At 43.8% G+C, this 22955-nt stretch overlaps 1 long non-coding RNA gene across 1 annotated transcript; it reads left to right on the top strand.

Annotated features, from left to right (window-relative positions):
• The first annotated feature begins 18170 nt into the window (after nucleotides 1–18170).
• Nucleotides 18171–20302, top strand: LOC143438870 (uncharacterized). The gene is made up of 2 exons (XR_013107433.1): nucleotides 18171–18365; nucleotides 20134–20302. It is a non-coding gene; the product is annotated as an uncharacterized LOC143438870 (long non-coding RNA).
• The last annotated feature ends 2653 nt before the right edge of the window (nucleotides 20303–22955 follow it).

The following is a 22955-nucleotide window of genomic DNA, read 5'->3' as shown; positions in this document are numbered from 1 at the left end:
CCCACACAAAGCTGGGCATGGTAGCGTGCATCTGTAATCACAGAACTCCTCCAGCAAGATGGGAAGTGGAGCCAAGAGGCAAAGATGAACGTTTTTACATGGTGCACACGTACCATGGGACAAATATACATGCATCAAACACATTGGACACACACCCTCCCCACAATTTTACGTTCCTATAGAAACAATGACTTACGGGATGCAAACACTTTTAACATTTCCTATCATCGTTCCTCGTAATGTAAGAATCAAATTAATGTGTCTTTGGATGGCATTGCGGTGGAACGTCTGATTTTTAAAATTGCTGTTTGAGTTGCCTTTTTGTACTCTGTATTTATATGCAGTGACATTCTCAGCATTGATGATTATAAAATCAAAATATCGATCCACTCTGAAAAATGTTGGCGATGTTCTACATCCTGCGGGATCAAATGTTCAGCTAAGATTAAATTCTTGATGTAAAAATACATGCTCACATTTATCCCATTAGTGTACACATTTGTTTTGTCCCTAATAAATCATAAAACTATACATATTCCAAAGAATTTTATGGTAAACTTCCTTATGGTTTATTACAAGTAAATATTTGAGCTGTATAGCTAAGTTGATAAACCTAGATTCCCCAGGGTTGTGCAAACATTTGTCAGGTGAGAGCGAACAATCCATGGAAAACGTTTAAGAAGCTTTGCTCCATGACATTTAAGAACCTATGTGTTAAACGTTGCTTGTATGTCTAGTCCCTGAACTCCAAATTCATAGATTCAACCTGCTCCTTGTTACTACCACGTGTGGGTAACACTCCCCCTCCCCCAAACTTGCCTCTAACTGAACTACACATGTTACCTGGGCAGATCGTTCCCTTCTATAACCCACACAAATCCTGTATCAGGTAATGGTAGCTCCTGTCTTTGACTTAGCAGGTTGTGGTCCTTACTGCATCCTAAGTCAGGATGCAGTGTCTCATACCCAGTCCCTCAAGAAACCCTTTGCCTCTCCCTTGGATGTAGACCAACGGCAGACCTGATTCTTATACCTTTTTCTACTGTCCTCCAGCTCAGACACACAGACTCTAGGAGCCTTCACATTTGATTTTCAAAGTTGCACCTATACAAATCCTCTCCAGATATAACTCAGCTTCTCATTTCACTCATGACAGAAGTTGACTTGTGGGACTACTCTGACCCTGCCTCCATCACATCTTTTCATGAGTCCTTTTATAGCTACCCAGTCCAAAATTACAAGCCCACTTGCACATACACACCTATCGCCTGCCTTGATTTTGTTTTCTGGAACAGTGCCTAACACCATAGAACACTGTATCCGAAGACATGATATAACTAGCTGATCAACAGCATAACCTCAGGCTGAGAGCTCAGTGATAGACCATTTATCAAGCATCTGTGGGCCTTTGGTTTCATGTTTCATCCCTAGAGCACACACACACACACACACACACACACAAACATATACATACACATGCACATAAAGCCAGTATTACCAAATCACCTGAGCTATGTCCTAGACCCACTGATGGACAGTTAGGTGATCTTATATAACATATTTATCCTTCCTGTGCTAGGTTTCCTCATCTTTAAGATGGAGTTGTAGCGATTAAACCAGTGGGCAAATGCTACTGAGAATAATGTCTGGCATAAAGAAAACACAGAGCGTTCTAGCAGCTGTCCACCATGTTTATTATATGTCTCTCCAAAAGGAACATGGGCTTCCTTATGGTAGGGAAGGGTTATGTGTTTTGCTCATTGCTCTCTCACCAGTTCCCAGGAAGCGCCTGGTACTTCTTAGCTCCTCGATAAGTGTTTCCCAAATGAATGGAGTTGGCACTTGGTGGAAAGGTCAAATAGAGAATGAGCAGTCTCTCTATTCTTTTCCTTGAGACGTAGTGCTTGAAGTTTTTAAAATGATGAAACAGAATAGAGAAGCAGGAAAAGTCAGAATGCCAAGAGAAACCCAGGTCTGAATTTTAGATTTTTCATGTCAATAGAAATGAGACAACCAGAAGACAAACCAACAAACAGAGTCAAGAAATGGCCAGAAACCCAGGCAGCACTCAAGACAATGTGTTATCTTAAATCTATGCAAAAGAAAGTTTTAAGATGTGTAGCAACTAATAACGCTGGCACAGGAGGTTGAAGCCTGGATAGGGCTCTGGACTACGTATGGCAGTGAGCATCGGTTACCTAAAAAAGATGAAACTCAGTGGCAAGGTAGGAGGGATGCCAAGACCAAAGTATATCAAGAAGACCACCTGCCAGTTAGGAAGGGGAAGTAGCTGCTGTAGACTGGTCCGGAAGTTGAGCATCAAAAGCCAATGGAAACAAACAGAAAGGGAAAGGTGTCGAAATCTAGCTAGTCTTGCCTCATTCATTGTAGAAGCTGGTCTTTTCTAAGTCTTACCAAGGCAAGTACAATTACAGCACTATTTATACATATGACGCATTTATTGACCACTGCTTAGGTAGTAAGTGTTTTTACAGATAGACGTGGCTCTTTTCCTGTGTATTTTTGTATACTGTCAGAGACGTATTTAGAGCAGGCACGATTTGAGCACCTGTGTACATGCCTGGGTTGCAGGCAAGATTAGCAGTCAACCTTCACAAGCTATCTTCGCCTCCTTTTCCTTCCTCACAGAATTCAATTTTTCTGCTCTGAGTCCATTAGGTGAGTACGACCAGACTGAAAGGGGGTAAGAAGTGATGTAAATCATAGTTACTGTCAATGGTCTAAATTCTTTCAAGGCACTGGAACAAATAGCTACAGTTCACCTTTTTCATTATCTGTTCTGTGGTACAATAATGTAATAGAGGGAAGAAATGTCATTTACCAATGTACACTGGGGCAGGGAGGTGGCATGGGACACACTGGGTCTTATAGGCTCCCTCTCTTTAGGGCAATATAGAACAAGGGGAGGGTGCAAAAATCAAACTCTTGAAGGCCTCTGGCCCACACAGAGAAGAGGCCAAAAGAGTGTGCCAGCTTCCTGGGGCTGTGGACTGGAGTTAAATCCATAACATTCATAACCAGGTTGTAAATTTTAGGCCATAGTTCATTAACTCCAGAAGTTCAAAATGATACCCCCTGCTCGCCCAGTCAATGCAGCTGAGAGTTTTCCTGGCGCGTGATGATCCATCAACAATTGGATTCCAATATCTTTTGCTTCATTAATAGAGTCACACGGGCCCCTCCTGTGGAGCTGGGGAAGGCTTCTGCCTCCAAGCCTTTGTTGCTGGGCTGGGCTGCAATTTGAGCTTCCAGCTACAAGCAAACCCCTGTGTACACCTGTTCCTGGCTTCTTCCAGTCGGGGTCTCAAGGTTAACCAAAGTCAGCACCAAAGGTCGTCTATGGAGTATGTTTAGCTTTAATGAGATGGTAAAACACTGGCTGAAGTCAGTCCACATCTTAAGGTACTATGGCCATTTTACCCTAAGTATATCCCATCTCATCTGATCATAGCAAGGGTTCAGTTTTAAAGCTGGTTAATGCAAGAATGGGAGAAAATCCTGACTCGGTTGGAGAATCTGTCAACCTGCAGTTGTTGACTTTCAAACCAACAACTTTCTCTCTATAGTTTAAGGAAGAAATCTATCCTATGACTAGGCCAGAGGAAAATCACATCCCTCACACTGACCAAGTTATTGTCAGCCTCCAGAGTGGAACTGAAACAAAGCTTGCCAATGTGTGGCTTCATGACCAACAGGAAAGAAGGAACCCCAAACGGAGTCTGTGAAGCGAATATGGTCTAGACCAACCAGAGGTATAAAAGCCAGAGGTGTGAGCATTACCTGTGTTCAAGAAAACAGCTGTCACTGTCCAAATAGAAACCTCCACTCCAGGACTAGATTCAAGGTCAAGTTTAGATAGGGAAAAATCAAGTCAAAGTCAAGGGTCAGGGCAGTCTAACTGACAAAGAGCCAGGGCAACATTGAAAGTGTTGGATGCAGAGATACCTGCTATGGTCGCTGTTTCATACTGGTTCAGCCTTGTTAGTGGCACCAGTAAAGGCAGGCAGAATTCTGAGGCTACCCTATTCTCTCTTCCAAAGCTCCTCCCTTCATCAGCTAAAAAATAAAGGTCCACAGAACAATCAGGAGAGCACCACGGTCTCTCAAAACCTTTGTGAAATTCAAATAAGGCTCTTTTCCTTAGCAACCCTGCCCGCTGTGAATTCTATGCACACTCCCACACACCTCATGTGCACACTCCTTGCTTTCTCAGCCACTAAAGCAACGTCATTGTAGACTCATAAATGTCCATTGCCCCAGAGCCACAGAAGCATTTTCTGCCTCCTGTTAATAAATGGTTCTTCTCTTTACACAGCAGAGAAAAGATGAGGACAAAATTGGGGGGAATTATTTCCCAAGTATTGTTTCTCCAACAATAGCAATCCTTGCTCCTAAGAACTCTGTTTTGCTTAATATGTTCTTTCTGTAAAGCAGCAAAATGTGACAGTGTAATAATCTGAAAAGCAGCGTGAAGGGCCTGATCCCCCCATAGTGTCCACTGAGAACACAGACAAGCTTTTCCATCAAGAGGGAGCTGTGTGTATCAAGAGAGGGTAAGTGCGAAAAATCAGGGTCTGCAATAAAGTGGGGTCTAAATGTCAAGGATTAAATGTTTGGGTTCTCTGCTTCATGGTAGAAGTGCTCATGGGAAGAACGGGACTCCATTCTTCTCACCCACAGATGCATACTTTCCTTACAGAAGAAGGGAAATTGGCCAGATTAAGTATAAAAAGGTTTTGGGGCAAGAAAAAAACACCAAGATCAAATAAAAATCAGAGTAGATTTCAATTGCAATGGCCCTTGGAGTTGAATATTGGGAATTAGAGTGTCTAGATATCCTGAGTCTGAACCCCTGAGATTCACAGTCAATGGTATTTGGGGGATGGACATGGAAAGTTACTTCACAAGTCATCTCAAAAATCTTCCTTCCTCAGAGGCACCACACTTCACAGTGATGTCCTTTTTGTTGTTGTTGACTCTTTATTGTCTCTCTTTTCTAGTTCCTATCTGCTATACACACACCTTCAGATTACTTCAGTGTTACTTTAGTAGGGGAAGAGAAATAAGGATGCATACAAGGGTAAGTTGGAGGGAAGAGGCAGAGACGTTATCTAAAATGGTTAGATGGTGACTTGGTATGGCACAGTGGGAGAGAACCTGTAGGGACAAAAATCCCATGCAAGCTGAAGTGCACATTACAACTGAAAAGGGCAGAGCTGGCAGGTAGAGGCAGACCCAGGCTACAGAATGTGGGCAGGGCACTATGTCCTGTCTACACGGACCTCTATTCACCGATATCCTCCTTTCTACCCATGATTTTGGCATCTCTTATCACACAGGCTAATTACATTTCCCTTAAAGACTTTGGGCTTGGCCATCATATGTTTTGTTCTTGAGTTGTAGAGGGAGAACTAATATAACATCCGAGGACTGCTTTGTGTACCTTAGCCATGATCCTTCCCAGGACGGGCTCAGAGAGACAAACAGAACAGAAAAGACCTGCCCCACCTGCTACCTGTGTTGATCCCCCAACCCTTCTAAAGCTTCTTCCATGTTATCTCAGTCCACCATCCTGGCCTTCTCTTAGGCTCAAGAGCAATAAGACAGTTGGACAGTCTTCCGCTGGATGAGTCCCTCAACCCTGCTCTCAAAGTCCACCAGGGCCACAGGATCCAGCACATTTTGTCCTGTTCCCAGATTGACCCCCTGCTACCTTGTCACACTCTTCCTCCAACAGGCATGAGTCAATTGGCTTTGATGGGCTAAATAGGATGCAGACAGCATGAAGTCAAAATGCTTCCAGAGCCTTCATTTCTATCTGAGCAGAGAGGTAAGAAAAGGATGAAAAAAATGGAGCAGAAGGTGATTGCTGCCTGCACAAGTCAGGGCTCTCTGCAGTGAGATGTATATACAAGGGCTTTTAGTACAGATATTGGCTTGGGTGATTATGCAAAATGAGAAGCCCCAGCATCTAGCCAGTGATGAAATTCAGTCCAAGTGTTATGGTCATGGAGAGCCAGAGGTAGCCACCAGGCGAGGTCCCCTGGAGTCCAGTGACTTGAGAACCAGAAGCTCTTGTTTCTGGAGCAAACAATGATGACTTTTGATTTATCACCTCACACTCTCGCCTTGAGACTTGGAGGACATTGTGAAAGAGGGGATTGAAGGATTGTAAGAACCTGAATGTGGGTCTGAGTCCTGTGAAATAGTCTTCAGGACACAGGGGTTGTTGCTCTCATGAACTCACAACAGATCTGGTTGCCTACACAAGATCAAACCAGTTAACACTCTAGGATGGATGCAAGAAGGGCCCTTAGCTATTGATGATAGTTGGCTACTGGGGAAGAAGGAGTCATTTTTCTTCAGGGGTGTGGCCCATGGTAGGTTGGTTGCCCATGCACAAGTGAATGGTCCTTTATCTATAGGCACAGAAACAGCAAGGCTTAGACTCAGTGGGTTAGGGGATTGAGAGGACTCTGTAGGGAAGGTCTTAGATGAGTTAGGGGCGGGGACTAGAGGGAGATATGATCTAAATACATTATTTACATGTGTGAAATTGCCAAAGAATAGATTTCAAAAATGAGCAGAGAAAAAAAATCTGAACATTTACTCTGCTTCTTATTCTACTGGTCCTCGGTGAGGAAGATGATGACCACTCACATTGAGTCTGCCCAGGAACATGCCATAACCAGACATAACCAGACATAACCAGACATAACCAAAGGTAAAGCTGATGCCTGGCTCTCTGGGCATCATGGAACAGTCCTGTTGACACTTCCATGAGCTCATCAGTGGACTGCAGATGAAGGGATGTCAGTGATAAAGGGAACTTACTTTGGGCTGAGGATCTCAGGGGAAGTGTCAGAGAAAAGGTGACTTTGAACCAGATCTTGAAGGATAGAAAGGCCTTTGCAGGTGTGAAAAAAGGGAGGGGGCCAGAGAAGCCCTTCAGGCGGGGGAGATGGGGTTAGGGATCGGGCTGGGAAGCCTTTCTCCATGTTATGAAATCACCTTAGAGCTTCGAGAGCTATTTGGCATGAATCCATATGCAGCGTGTGCACGTGGGGATGGGGGAATCTCCTCCTGAAAACCTAATTTGTCAACACCCTGGGCTCAAAGGAGAAAAACAGAAGCCAGCATCTCGTTAGCTTTGAACGACCACAGTCCCTTGCATCCGAGAGGCTGCTGTGACTGCGGCGAGGCCTGTGTAAATAGCGCCGGATGGGATTGTAGCTAATAGGGTTATTAATACCTGTCACATCCCAGGATGGCAGAATAATGTGGAGGTTTTCTACTATAGATTAAAACCAGCCAACAGGGAATTTTCCGAGGCTGGCAGTCACAGCTTTCTCTTCAGACAACTTTTCCTCCAGCCATGCAGACAGGGGTAAGTAATTGTCCCGGGGAAAGGTTTTTCAACAAAGTAAATGCAAAAAAAAAAAAAAAAAAAAAAACCAGGAACAAGCCTGCCTTGCTTATCCTCAGGCAAGAACATGGGTATTCAAAACTCACTGATAATCCCCAAACCTCCTAGCAGCCTGTAGATTTGACCTCTTTCCCAGCCCAGATAGTCACCCTAAAGAAAAGCCACCTTTATTTGAGCTTCATGCCTTTTGCTCTTGAATTGGAAGAAGACAGAGAGCGAAAGAGAGACGGGACCAGATGCAAGGGCTGAGAACACTGCAGGTCCTTGGGCCACCCTGAGGCTGCATTGAACAGAGCAACACCAAGAAGAAAAAATGCTGGAGATAGTCTTGTCGACTCAGGGCCTCCATCCAGAACCTGGAGAGTGGTCTTGCCTCTTCCACAGAGGTCTCCAGAATTCCTGAAAAAAAAAAAAAAAGAAAAGAGAAAAAAAACAGGGTTTCACCAACAAAAAAAAAAAAAAAAAAAAAAATGCTGTGGGTACAGCCTCAATGGCTCCTCCTGTGGGATGCATCAAACCCATTCCATCCAGAAAAACTTCCTTTGGAAAACCTTGTATACCTCCACAGATGTCTCCGGAGAGCCTTTGTTCTGCTGGTCTCTCTAGGCCTGGCACATCCCTGCTGCAGGAACCTTTCCTGCTCATTGTATTTGTAGTGAAGCTTTGTGATTGGGCAGTAGAAGAGGTAGGTGGAGCTAGGAGTTGGGAGGAGGAAGAAAGGAGGAGGAAAAGGAGGAGAAGGAGGAGGAGAGGAAAGATGGTAGGAGATGTTACCCTCTTGTCTCAAGCAGTTATTCATATCAAGGTTAGGAAACTGTGTTTGCAATTCTAATTGTGTGGACATCTTGTGCATTGAGCGTTTGCTAATATATAAATCCATTGGATAATCTTTAAACATTAAGAGTCTTCATTCTACCAGGTACTGAGAGCATGGTGGATATTGTCTGGCGTTGAGCCAAGCATTATGAGGTTGGCAGAGTTGGCCCAAGAGCCGTGCTTAGAGCCATAGACTCCACAGAGCTGACTGGTAGAGACAACAGCCATGCTAACGCCTCATGGAGCCAGGGTTGGCGCTCCTGGGCTGGCACCTCTGACGCCGTTAGTGTGGGAACGTGGTGGTGGCCAGGGAGCTAGCTGGACCATGCCACTGCTTTTTCCAATACCTACTGCTATACATCCCTTTCTCCAAAGCTCACCAGAAGGCTGTAAGTGTCTGTGACCTAAACACTGCCAAAGGACATAAGCTATTCACCCTTAAAAGCTCTCACCTGTGGATTTAGTGGGCAGGGTTCACTTGTCAAGTACTCTGGTTAGCCCTGGGGAGACCAAAGGAAATGCAGAGTTCCCAGTGCCCTCTATAAGTGAGATTCTGTACCACAATTGGGTCCAAAATCACTGGAGAAAATCAGGCATGCTTGAGAAGGCTTGGCTCAATTGTTGTTGTTGTTGCTGCTGCTGCTGCTGCTGCTGCTGCTGCTGCTGCTGCTGCTGCTGCTGCTGCTGCTGTTCTTGGGATGAACACTTGATATTGCATTAATTCTCACTCTTTCATTTGTCTTTGTGTAGGGTACTGATCCCAGGTCTCAAGTTCTTGACTCCTCTATTTACTTACTGTCATAGATCAGATTGATCTCTATACCACTCCACCCCCTTTGACTATGTTTAGAAGCAGGACCTTGAAGGAAACAGTGAAGATTAAATGATGCCCTAACAGGAGGACCCTAGCCTGATCAAAATCCTTGTTGAACTCTGACTCCTGTGCTGGTTGTACTGAGAGATTAAGATCACTGGCTATATCTTGAGGACCTCACTCTCATTGATGAGATGAGTGGTCTCTTAAAGGATCCCAGGTACCATCTTCTCCCTACCACCTCTTCCTGCTGTGGAAGGGCACAGGAAGAAGGCACTGTCTCTACAGCATAGAATAATAGTCACTAGAAACTAAATTTGTAGGAAACTTGAACTTCAACCTTCTCAGGCTCCAAAATTCTGAGTAATAAGTTAATATTACTTCAGAATTACTAACTTCTGTAAGGACACATATGATAGCAGCACAAACAGATGGAGATAGTAGCCATCCTCAAGCTTGGAAGAAAGGCGTCACTGGAGACCAATACAACCACATTTTTATCCTGGACTTTTAGACTCCAGACTTAGAGAAAACACATTTCTTGTTTATAAGCTCTGCAGTCTGTGGTATCTGATCATGGCAGCCCATGATGACTGACAGAGCTTCTCTGTCCTAGTATCTTAAAGGAAAAGAAGGAGGGCCATCTCGAGTCTAACAATTGGCACAAATTAGTGTGGTGATACCAAGGTAATGTTGCAGAGGACTTATAGACATGAGCTGGGCCCACAAAGGCTGTGTTTTTCTCACCATGGCTATGCCATGGTCATCTGTCATGTAGGAGATAATTGCACACTTATCCAGCAGGAAAAATGAGGTAGACGAAATCACACAGTAAGCACTCAATGGCATGTTATGTGTTGAAGATTATTATTCTATTGACCCTACTGTGAATCAACAGTATAACCTTGGCCCTAATTTTTGTCTACATAAATAATACAGATGCTCCACATCTGTATTATTTATGTAGAGTGTTGATAATTTGAAAAGAAGCAAAGATAAGGAAGAAAAATGCCTAGGAAATCTGAACTAATTTGTTTTTACTGCTATTGTCATTGTCTTTAGGTGGCTCTCCTACTACTGACATACATGAATGATGTCCTAAAAGTCTCTACACTCTGCCTCTGGCTCCTTCAGATGCCTCACAGGTAGAGTCAAACAGTATCTTCCAGCCATCTCCTCTTAACGCTTCTGTTCCCCTGAGGTGACCTTCACCACCCTTGCCTGATAGCTCAAAATGGTTGTGATGGAGGCAGAGAGCAAAAATCTTGAGTGATATAGATTAGACCTTGAATAGTTGCCCCAAAGAGCCTACACACTGGGTCCCTAGCCTGTGGTGCTTATGGAAAGTGACCTACCTTTAGGAGGTAGAACTTAATAGAAGGACGTAGCCCTCGTAACAAGATTCTGTTAAAGTCATGCAGGTGTGCCTTCAAAGAGGATATTGGGATCCCAGTTCCTCCTCTATCCATTTTATTGCTTTTTGGCCACCACAAAATGAACATCTTTCTCTATCACATGCTGACATTATGATGTCCATTCTCTCCACAGCTGAGGTAATGGTGCTAAGTGATCATGTACTCAAACCTCTAAGACTATGAACCCAAGCAAGGGTTTCAAAGCTGATTTATCATGGATGTGAATCAAACCTTGGAGATAGGTTGCTTGCCTAGGTGCACTCCAGCTTTACTTCTTAGCTCTTCAGTTGACTTGTCTCCATGATCAGAAGCTGACTGACTCTTGTGCTTCCTTATGCTTACCCTTGCCTGGTTCTGTGCCAGCAAGAAAGTGACTCTTGCCTCTCTGCTTCTGACAGCGAAAGGGGTGTGTGTGTGTGCTCTTCCTCAGCCAGTCCAATGCTGAAGGCCGGCTGCTGGCAGCCCTGCAAGTGATCCTGAGAACCCAACCTTTTGTGGCCCATCCCCCACTCGATTTCTTTCCTGAAAATACTCTGCCCATCCCAGCAGCCAAGGCATCATGCCAACCCCAAGCCCAGAAGGGCAGGGCTTTACAGACATTTATAAGTGATTCATTGGCTGGTAGAATCATCTAGAAAGTGCATTTTTCTTGAGTCCCAGATATCCTTAAAAGCACAGAAGTGATACCTGGATTGCTTGGCTTCTTGCTGTCATTGAAAATCTCTCCTTCATTGACCATGGGGGTCAGGTAGACATGGGAGTAAGAATTTGGGGCATGTATTCACAGAGACTTGGCCTAGTTCACACTAAAAGGCCTCCACAACAAATCTCCTCTTTCCCTCTCCCTCGACTCTCCTCTCACTATATATATGTATATATATATATATATATATATATATATATATATATGTGTATATATGTGTATATATGTATATATGTATGTATGAATGTATGTATGTATGTATATGTGTATATGTATATATGTGTATATGTGTATATGTGTATATGTGTATATGTGTATATGTGTATATGTGTATATGTGTATATGTGTATATGTGTATATGTGTATATGTGTATATGTGTATATGTGTATATGTGTATATGTGTATATGTGTATATGTGTATATATGTATGTATATATGTATATATGTATGTATATATGTATATATATGTATATATGTATATATATGTATATATGTATATATATGTATATATGTATATATGTATGTATGTATGTATATATTATATATGTATGTATGTATATATTATATATACATATATAGTATATATATAGTACATATATATATGGAGAGAGAGAATATATATACATATGTATTATATGTGTGTATATATATTATATTATACATATACTATATACACATACATATATATACATATATATACATATACATAGTATAGTATAGTATATACATATACTATATATATACTCTCTCTCCACACACACACATATATACACATATATATGTACTATATATATACATACGTGTGTGTGTGTGTGTGTGTGTGTGTGTGTGTGTGTAGAGAGAGAGAAAAAAAAACAACAAAATCAGCAAGTGACACTGGTATTAATCCCAGGACTCTCATACATGGAACAACATAAAGAGTGGATATAGAAGCACACATAAGAAATGTTACTTCTGAGTGGGGACAAAGCACTCAATAGTGCCAGGATGAGCCTTCCCCCTCCCCCGCCCTCTGCCCTCTTGGCTGTTTACAGTAAAACTTCATCACAAGCTGCTATTAAGCTTGGCAGTTACTGTAAATGCTGCTGTGCTGTTGACTTCCACAGCCCCAGGACATTTTATACAAGACAGAGTGGCTTCAGCACAGAGACCCAAACCTCCACTTGCTTCTCTTCAGAAAGCAGAAAGTGCCCTAGAGAGAGATATCAGCCGTTCTCCAGCTGGAGAATGTGGGCTGCCTCCCCCACTCTGTGGGCTGTAAAGACCATAATGAAGTCAGCAGGGCTGGTGGGATAGATTCCAGAACAAAATGAAAAGCAGTTTGGCCATTATGAGGAAGGCCAGAGAGCATTGTCTGACCTTCTCTATCTGTTTTCTCTACCACCTTGATGGAGGGAGAGAAATAGCCTATTCTGGGATCTATAAATGAAAACTGGACATGGGCCCAAGGTGAATTATTTGGGACAGGGAGGCTATAGGATCTGTAGTCAGGATGAGGAGTTCTCTGTAGTAGCTCCACGTCTCCACCACTTTCTACTTCCTTTCCCCAGAGCAGCTTCAACCTCTGGATAAAAGCCACTGAGGGACTTGTTTAAAATTTTCCATGATTAATTCATGGCATTTATCTTCCTTTCATCTGAATTTTAGAAGGGAGGCAAACCTCGGCATCTTACCCAACATCCTAAAGCAAAGGCTCCTCCATCTCCAGGTGGCTGACACCTGCTGCTGTACCTGACACAGACATGTCCACTAACCACTCCTTGGGTGCATGTTGCTGGCCGCCAAGTGTGAGGCAGACAGGGGGAAGGCTGTGCCCTTTCTAATAAGAAAACCTGGGGTCAAATCCTAGTTCCACCATTTGCCGGCTCCATGGCTTTGAAGCATTTCATTTCTCTGAGACCAAATTTCCTCTTCTGTAATTTGGGGGTAATAATGCCTGCATGATGAGGCCACTGGGCAGATGAAATGAAATAAAGATGTTAAACTGCTTATCACAGTGTCTGGCACACCAATAAATCTTGTTGGATCTCAATATGAGGGATCAAATATTGACCTCCCCAAGCCCTAGAGAGAAATGCCTGTGCCTTTGAATTGAGCATTGTCAGCAACAGGGATTATCTGCTACAAACCCAGGGTCAGCCATCACCCCTACCCCAAGCATCTCTGAGCCTCTTCTCTCTATTTCCAGATAATGTGTGCTCTGGGAAAGCTAACACATTTTAATATTATCTTAAGTCAAACATCATTATGAAAGTAAACTAGCTTAAAAGAAAAAAAATAAGAGCACAGATGCATCCCAAGGCCAAGTGTAAATGGTTTTTAGATTCCCTATTATTTTAAGTTACCTATGCCCAGGAGAGACTGAGAAGACAACCTAAATTCACGCAGATAATCAAGAAGTGATCATCTGGATGAATTGCTTGTACTAGTCCCTAAAGCAAAGACTCCATCTTGGCTTCAGAGAGAGTCCCCCACTCATGTTCCAAGGGTCTTCTTATGGTGGTTCAAGAAAGGGGAAGCAAGTGTAATTTCTCACTGTAGCAACAACTGTGTGGCCACTGTTGGTATACTCTTAAGCAGTGGAGACGTCTCACATTCCAGAAGCTTCCAAATGCAGTAATTTGTCTCTTAACATTTGCACGGTCTGTATTTGTTACTTGTGTTTCTGTGTGTGTGTGTTCGCGTGCGCACGTACGTGTGCTTGTTTATTGTATGTGCTTATGTGTGTGTGAATGGCTGTGTGTTTGTATGTGAATGTGTGTGTTCTATGTGCTTGTTTGTGTGAGAGTGTGTGTGTGACTCTGTATTTGTATGTGAGTGTATGTATATATGTTTGAGTGTGTTGTTTGCGTGTGTGCGAGTGTGTATGTGTGTGTTTGAGTGTGTGTATATGTGTGAATGTGTATGACTGTGTATGAGTATGTGTATGTGTGTTTTAGTATGTATACGTTCATGTGCAGTATGTATCTGTGAGTGTGTATATGTGTGTTTGAGTGTGTGTATGTTTGTGTGTAAGTGTATATGAGTGTGTGCATGCATATGTGCATACAAAGGTTGATATTGGACATTTTCTATCATTGTCTATCTTACCTTCTGACTCAGAAGCTTCTCACTGAAGCCGAAGCCTGCTAACTCAGCTGCACTGGCTAGCCAGCAAGCTCCAAGGATACACCTGTCACTGATTTCCTTTCTCTGACACATTGGTGTTACAGGTTCATGTCACGTTACCCAGCTTCCATGTGTGGGTCAGGGACCCAAAGTCAGATCCTGTGTCTGCTTACCCAGCACTTTACCAGGGAGCCATCTCCCCAGGCCCTGTGATTAGCTACTTTTATGCTGTTGTGAATGAAACTACCTGAGAGAAACTGCCTATAGAAGGAAAGACTCGTTTGGCTCACAGTTTCAGATCTGAGACCATCTTGGCAAGCTGGGTATGGTTCTGTGTATATAGGGAGATCGAGTCAACCAGGAAATATAAAGTGTGTCAGTACTAGGGGCTAGACTACTTTCAAAGCCTTTCCTCCAGTGGACCTACTTCTGTCAGCCAGGTCATATTTCCTAAAAGTTCCAAAGCCCTCCAAGATAGCACTACCAGCTGGAGAACAAAATTTCAAACTATGAGACATTTTATATTCAAACCCTGACATGTCATCCCTGACCTCCCAGGCTCATGGCTTATCTCATAATTGAAAAAACATTTAGTTCAACATCAAGAGTTTCTAGAATCTTAACCACCACAGCACTGCTCCAAAAGTCCAAAGTCTCTTCTGAAACTCAGAGCGGACTCTTAGCAGTGGGTCTCCATGAGAATCAGAAAGAAAGATGCATACTTCCAATATACGGTCGCATGCAAACATTTTCGTTCCCGAGGAGAGGAACAGAAGGCTTGCCAGGAAAAGACTGAATCAAAGCAAGGCCAAACTCCAGCAGAAAAAAAAAAAAAAAAGTCATCAAATCCTGTAGCTTCACGTCCAGCATCTGGGACACCTGGTGGCATGATGTGGCTCAAACTGTCTTGGACATCAATAGTTTATGGCCCTACTTCCTCTAATATATATGGGTTTATTTCTTAGATTTGCTCCCCTAGTACCTGCAATTCTCCTTACCAGATATCTCACATTCTTGGCCTCTAAAACATCCTGAGACCTCCAAATTTTCATACATAGCCCATTCAGGGGATCCCGGTAGGAACTCAACTCTATTACACACTGTGTAGCCTCTAAAGCTTTCCCTAAAAGTCTCTCTTCAACCCACCTTCTACTAACCAGGCCCTACTTCTTAACTACCCCATAGTTCAATAAAATAATGTCATCAGACATGGAGCAATCACTAGACCGTGAGCCTATGGGGAATGTTTCTGATTCAAACCATAACATACTCTCACTGAGTTCTCTCTTAGCTACTTTTCTGTTGCTGTGAAGCAACACTATGACCAAGACAATTTACAGAAGAAAGAGTTCACTGGGGGCTTGTTTACAATTTCAGAAGATTAGTCCATAATCATCCTGGTGGAGAACATGGCAGAAGGGAATCAGGCATGGTGATGGAGCAGTAGCTGGGAGCTTACATCTTAATGCAACAACTACAAGGCGGAAAGACTTAACGAGGATGACATGAGATTTCAAAACCTTAAATCCCACCCCTAGTGAAACACCTCCTCCAACAATGACACACCCCCTAATCCTTCCCAAATACTTCCACCAACTGGGGACCAAGCATTCAAATATATGAGCCTAGGGAACCATTCTCATTCAAACCACCACACATTCCATTTGCCCTCATGTCAAAGATCAATCCCAATGGGTGTAGTGTGATGTGAAATAAGCCTTCCCTGTCTTGTACCACCCGCTTTTATTTCACATTTCAAGTCACTGAGTTACTGTCTCTTCCAATGCAGAGTCATCCCAGAGAGCGTTTGCTGTAGACATTTCATCAGTGGGAGTATACTCACCAACCAAGCCTGAAGCCCAATAATATTCTCCTGTATGCTTAAAACATGTTAGCTCCAACTCTTCCTATGACCTCTACAGATTAGGATAGATACCCAGGATCTAGCACTCAGCTTTGCTCCTGTCTAATACTGTTTATAGATTATAGGCTTAACAAGGGCAGAGACTTTTAGTAACACAGCCCATGTGAAACGGGTATTAGAATGATGCCTGACACAAATCAGATGCTCAGTAAGTACTCACTGTCTCCCCCCAACCCCATCTACTTTCTCCCTACCTTTGAACATAGGTTCTTATGTACATATCTTGAGCATCAAGCATCTGGCTTTATCCTGCAGGAGGATGTGTGGTACCAACATCTATTATGCCACCTTTAAGTATGTCTTTCTGTTTGTTTGCTTGGTCTGAGCCTCCTTATTCGTGTCTTTGAAATGAGCACAACACACCTATCATGCAAAACATTTTTTGGTGGTGCAGTTGAATTCACTGTCTTGTGCATGATAGGAAAACACTCTATCACTGATTTCTCTCTCTCTCTCTCTCTCTCTCTCTCTCTCTCTCTCTCTCTCTCTCTCTCTCTCTTGAAATAGGCTGGTCTTAAACCTGTTCTACAACCTAGACTGGCCTTGAACTTGCAATCTTTTTGCTAGAGCTTTCCAAGTAGCTGGCATTACAGGATTCTTCTGCAGGCCTGGCTGCAACTTTGTTTAAAAGATTAAATTATGTGTATAAAGTCCCTTGTAGAATTCCTGGCACATAGATCAGGTTCAGCAAATGTTATTCCCTCCTCCACTTTCCCATAAATAGGGATGTTGTCAAGAGTCAACGGATAACTTAAGTAATGTTTCTTGAATATTTATGCCACCTAATAAATAGCGGCTCCTCTCCCCATCCCCGAGTGCATTGGGTTGTGAAGACAAACATTCACAGGATTATGCTAGGTACTGGGGAAACAAAGATGAACAGTCCTTGCTCTCAAGGTGCTCATGGGTGGAGGGCAAACCACCCAGCTATTAACAGTACAAAACTAGATAAAGAGAACAATAAAGAAATATCGGGGCGGGGGCTGTGGGGAATACTGGGGGATAGATACTTTTGTGACCACCTGATTCTTGTCTATACATGAATTCTTGGCCTGGCTCAGCCGGCCTAGATCTCCCAACTAAGCTAATGATGTCATTGATTGACAATAACCAGATCCACTAACATTCAACAGCAATAGAACACAGATGTTAGGAGTGGAATTTTCCAGAAGCAACTGGTAACCTCTTCCAAGACATTGCTACTCCGACCTTCTACCACCTCTGGTGCTTCAAGGGCAGCAGCTGCTGGTGCTAACTCTTGTCTCTTCTACTGCTTACTCCCAGATAGTCAACTGATGGTTTTGTGTGAACGCATCATTTTGTGCAGGAAGGGGGAGAAAACTAACGCTGTACTTTGTGCCAGGCCCGTTCCTGGGAATTTTAAAGGTTTTTTTTTTTTTTTTCTTTACATTTGAGTCTATGGGACTTGGAAATCGTGCTTCACCCATTCTCCAGGGCTAGAAACCAAAAACATAGAACATTTGCTTAAAGGTCATTAATGAGAGCCCACAAGATGGTTCAGTGGGTAAAGGTTCTTGCTACCTCACCTGATAATCTGAAAGTGATTCCTGGAACCTACATGATAGAGGGAAAGAACAGAGACTAGACAGTAGTTCTCTCACCTCCATACACACAGGGCACACATACACACCCAAATAATAAATAAATAAATAAATAAATAAATAAATAAATACTCTTTGAATTTCTTTTTTAAGGTAGTTTGTGAGTTACAAAGAACTGGTCTGCGAGCAGCATGTATACTTGTGAAGTGCAGTGGGCAGGGGTGTTCCAGGGAGAGTTAGTATCCAGTCTGTGGGAAGAAGGAACACCTGTTAATAATTGCTCAAGGCCATGGTCTGTTAGCCTTGACTCACGCATTGGTGGTATATTTGCCTGTCTCTTCCTCAGGCAAGGATGTCACATTGTGATGATTCACTAGGAACCAGACTTCACCCAAGCCCAGAGTCCAATCATTTCCCACAGTGCCTTGCATCCTGCCAACATGCCAGTACCTTCACTCTCCAGAAGAGGACATGGGATCGACCTCTGACTGAAGACACCTATGTGCCTGCCAGCTAACTCTTCATGGGAAAGTGATGGCCCACACTAATGTCCAAGGAAAAAGAGCAGCAAGAGGGTAATTAGATTTTTCTAAATAACAGAAGTGCTAGAACATGAATTTGAACTTAGCGTTCTTTAGCCTGGACATATAAGCTGTTTGCATTATGTAATCTGCTTTGAGAGAAAATTCTTGCCTGGAAACATCCAGACATACTCAGTGGCAAAGGGCGGGGCTACAACTATTATCTGAGTCCAAGTTTGATGAATAATTGTCAGAAGCTTGTTGAGAACACTTCTGGTTAGCTACTGGTACAAAGCAAACCATGTCAGAATACAGCAATCTAAAACAAAAAGTGTGACTGATTTTGCTCAAAGCCTGTCATTTGAGTTGGTCTTGGTGGTTGCCCTTAATTGACATGGGCTCACCAAGGAGCATTTCATTAGACCTAGGGGCTCTGTTTTTATGATGGCTGTTACTTAGGAAGCTCAACCAGGACTATTAACAGGGCTCTGGAGTCTTCCCTACATAGATCTCACCATAGAGATACTTGGGTTTCCCCACAACATGGCTCTGGCTTCCACAAACAAGTATATTAAAGAGGTTTGCAAGGGTTCTCACAGCATAGCCTTGAGAGTTTCAGAATGTCACTTTCACTAAATTCTATCAGTTCATCAAACCACAAAAGGTAGTCTAGATTCAAGAGAGGAATTAGACTTAAGAGTTAACTCAGTAAAAGGCCCAAGATCGATCCCTAGGACCTGTGTAAAAACAACTGAGTGTTGTAGCACACACTTGTAATCTCAGCACTGGCCCTGGGGGAGGCTGACAGACAAATTCCTGTGGCTCACTGGCCAGCCAGTCTACCTACCCAGGGAGCTCCAGTCCAGAAAGAGATTCTGTCTGAAAAACGAAGTAGATGATGCCTGAAGAATGACACCTAAGATTGTCTGTCCTCTGTCCTCTACATGTATGCAACACACACACACACACACACACACACACACACACTACTTATACACATGCACACACACATACACACATGCACACACATGCATACATGCACACAAGTATGCATGTGTGTGCATGTGCACACAATCAGGAAGGGTTTGGGCTTTCTTTGTGTAGTATGAGTAGTGTAGAAGTTGTTGCAGTCTTTAGATGAACTACAGGGACCTGAGTTGTAGAGGAAGACCATAGGCAGGGTCTCCATATAGGCTTCACTCAACTGTCATGGTGGCAAACTGCCTTGCAATGCAGATCGTGCAATGCCCAAAAAAGGGGGTTGGGGTGAGGGCCCGGCAGGCATGCCCACCCCCGCTCTGGCATGGTGATGTGGTAGCCAGAACAAGGTGAGCTGGTTCCAAGCCCAGAGCATTTAGGGCATGTCACAATGCTGGCTGACCCTCCCTAGCCTAAAAGAAAAAAAATCAGCAGAGCTAGTCAGCTCAGCATCTGGTCTCCATGTGCTCCCAGGCTCCAGCCAGACCCTCGGCCCCTCACTGTCACAGGTATTAAATTCCCCTGGACATGCATGCCAGCAGAAGCCAGGGTTGAAACACACTAATAAATCCATCTGAACACTGTGTTCTCCTGGGGCCGATCAGTACTTCAGCTCCAGTCACAAAAATAACATACTGTAAAAGACTGATTAGTCATCGGATAATTGAGTTCTTAAATGTCAAAAACAATATCGAATGAATATTCAGCAGATCATGGCACTGAAACTTACCTGCTCCATCAACAATGACTAACATTCCCCCCCATTGTTCTTTCCCAGAAATTATGGTAATATGACTTTTCTAAGGTGATGAATGTGGCTCTCTGAAAACATATTGTCTTACAGGTTAATGCACAATGTGTTGGTTAAGAAAAACTTCTCAGGAGTCAGGCTGGATTGCATCTCTCTGCATTGGCTTCACCTCCCCGTGAAGAGAGAGAGGATATCAGAGTCAGTCCCTTCCAGCCACAGACACACTTCAGAGCTCTGCTCTTTGTGAATGCTACCCATGTTTGCCTTTATTTTCTTAGTTGCTCCCTGAGACCTGAGGGGATGTACTCTTTCCAATGCAATTTATGTTTAAATAAAGCCCAAGGTTCAAGTGTTCTTGGAGGCTGCTGTGTAACTGAATTTCGTGGAAAGTTAGACTAAACGTATGCAAGAGTGTTCCTCTAGGGTTATTTGCATGCACATGTGTCCATATATGCACACGTGTTCATATATGCACATGTGTGTGCATGCATATGCTCGCACATGCATATGCTCGCAGATGCATCACCTAGAGATACAGGGCTTGAAGTTGTGTTTACAAAGCATTTCTGAGCCTAGAGTCCAGAAAGAAGGGAACTCCCCCATGCAGATCCACTGTTCTGTTAGCCTGGCCTCAGCAGATGCTGCTCCAGCTGGAGCCAGGAGCTGCTTTGGTAGGGTAGAGACTGATGCTGGGGTCAGGTTGCAGGCCCTGCAGTGTGTCAGAGGCCTTGGTCTTGGTGGAAACATCAGGATCTGCCAGGCATCAACTGCTTCTCCAGCTGGACACTATCTGTTCCTGGTGCAGGTCTTTCTCTTCCTAGCCAGAAGCATTCGGCCCTCTGTCGTCAGTCCCAGCCCAGCCCAGTCCAGTGCAGCTAGAAATGTGGAGACCAAACATGACCCTGGCTTCTCCCTGGTATCCTGTCTAGGGAAGTGAAAAGCACATTCTCCATCCTGTATGTAATCATAGAAATTGCAGAGGGGATGCTCCTGACTCTGCACCCCCTGAGGTTCCAGGCTCTCAGGAGACAGAAGGAGAGGTTGAAATTAGTCATTCATTCCACGATTTCCTTCTGCCTGTTCCCAGCTTCACACACAGTCTCTGCTTTGTGCATGGATCCTCCTAACCCCTCTGGGGCAAGCCAAGCAGCAGCTGACCTGGACAGGCAGGAAGATAACCACTGAGTGCCAACCCTGAGCAGAGCTCTCTCTTTCTCTCTCCTGGAGGGATCATGGTGTGGGGAAGAAATAGCAACCCTTCACTTCCCACTGTTCCTGCCCTGGAGGGGCTTACAGACCATTTTCAGAAGAAAGGCCCTGTGAATTGCTACCCAGAGCAATTGCATTGGCAGGCAGGTTCCTTGTGCCCACTAGGAGAACACAGTTCAGCTGCCCACCCACAGGGTCCACTGTCCGTAAATGTGGCTCCAAACCCTAACCCCAGCCAGCAGAGCACTGTGGCAGAGGGTCTGAGTGTTCTCACACTTGTTTTTAATTACTGCAAAAAAAAAAAAAATGTCATTGTAAGAGGCAGCATGGTTCTCAGTTACCCATGCTCAGATTGATGTTCTCCGTGTGAAGCGGTTAGCACAGACATTTAAAAACAATTAGGACAATGGTAAGGAGCTCTGAAAGCCGACTGTGGAGGGAGTCGGGGGAGGCAGGCCATTAGCTCACCAGATAACTAAGTTCTTTGTACTTTTGACGAAGGAGGAAACTGATTGGTTTCTTTAATATCTTCCTTCTGATGTCAGACAGGATCTGTGAAGACAAGTACACGCAAGAATGTACACACACACACACACACACACACACACACACACTGAGCTATGCTCTCGGATAAAAAGACAGATGCAGTCTTAATTTTTAGGAACTCCTGCACTGAAAGGCTATGAAAGAGCTGCTGTCGTGCCCAGCAGGTTTTGGAGTGGGGCATGGAAAAGATGATGGGAATTTATTGAGGATGTGAGTGAGGATAGGCATGTGAGTGGGCCCTTGCCTCTGAGTCAGTCCTCACATGCAGGGCCATGGTGGAGAAGCCAGGGCACTTGCCTTGCAGAAGTGCTCTGAAAACTGAGAAAAAGACTGGGAAAAAAAGAGTGGGGCTGGGAAGATGTATCAGTGGATAAAGTGCTTGAGTACAAGTTTGAATCCTCAGTTCAAATCCCAAGTAAGCAAGTAAACATGCAGGTCAGGCAGTGCTGGGATGGGTAGCCCATAAAGATAAGGAAATCCCTGTGGATTCCTGGATGCCCAGTTGGTCCAGCCAAAGCAATGGCTCTGGGTTTAGAGAGAGACCCTGTCTCAAAGAAAAATTATGTAGAGAGGGACTGAGGAAGACTCTGACCACCATACATATACATGGGCACGGATATGCATACATAACATATGCGCCCTCACATTCATGCCTACACATTAAGTGATGAGAGACAGACAGACAGAGAGAGGGGGAAGGAGAGGGATAGGAATAGGGAGAAAGAAAGAGAGAGGGAGAGACAGGTTACATTGGCTACACCATTGTGCTTTGTGTCCTATTTACTCCCAGCCAGTCTTGCAGAAGCCTAAGGAACTTGTCTAGATTCTTCCTCGTAGGGTTTGAAGGAAGAGCAAGAGATGAGCCGTGGCTACCCCATCTATTGCAGACTGAATAATGTCCTCCCAAATTGTATGTATAAATCTTAAACACCAGTACCTCAGAATGTGACATTACTTGGAGATGGGGGGGGGGGTCTTAAAATGAGATCCTTAGGATTAAGACCTCAGTGCACTGTGACTAATGACCTTGTAACAATAGAACCGCCAGATGGTGACAGAAACACTCAGGACACTGATGTGATGACCTACGCAGAGATAGAAGCAATTATGACTGCGAACAAGGACAGGACACCATGAGCATCCAGGAAAACACAAAGGAA

The sequence above is a fragment of the Arvicanthis niloticus genome, chromosome 26 (genome assembly GCF_011762505.2).
Source record: "Arvicanthis niloticus isolate mArvNil1 chromosome 26, mArvNil1.pat.X, whole genome shotgun sequence".
Classification (NCBI taxonomy): Eukaryota; Metazoa; Chordata; class Mammalia; order Rodentia; family Muridae; genus Arvicanthis; species Arvicanthis niloticus.
Note: the sequence above shows the minus strand (reverse complement) of the source record. Positions and strands in the feature narration are given on the sequence as shown.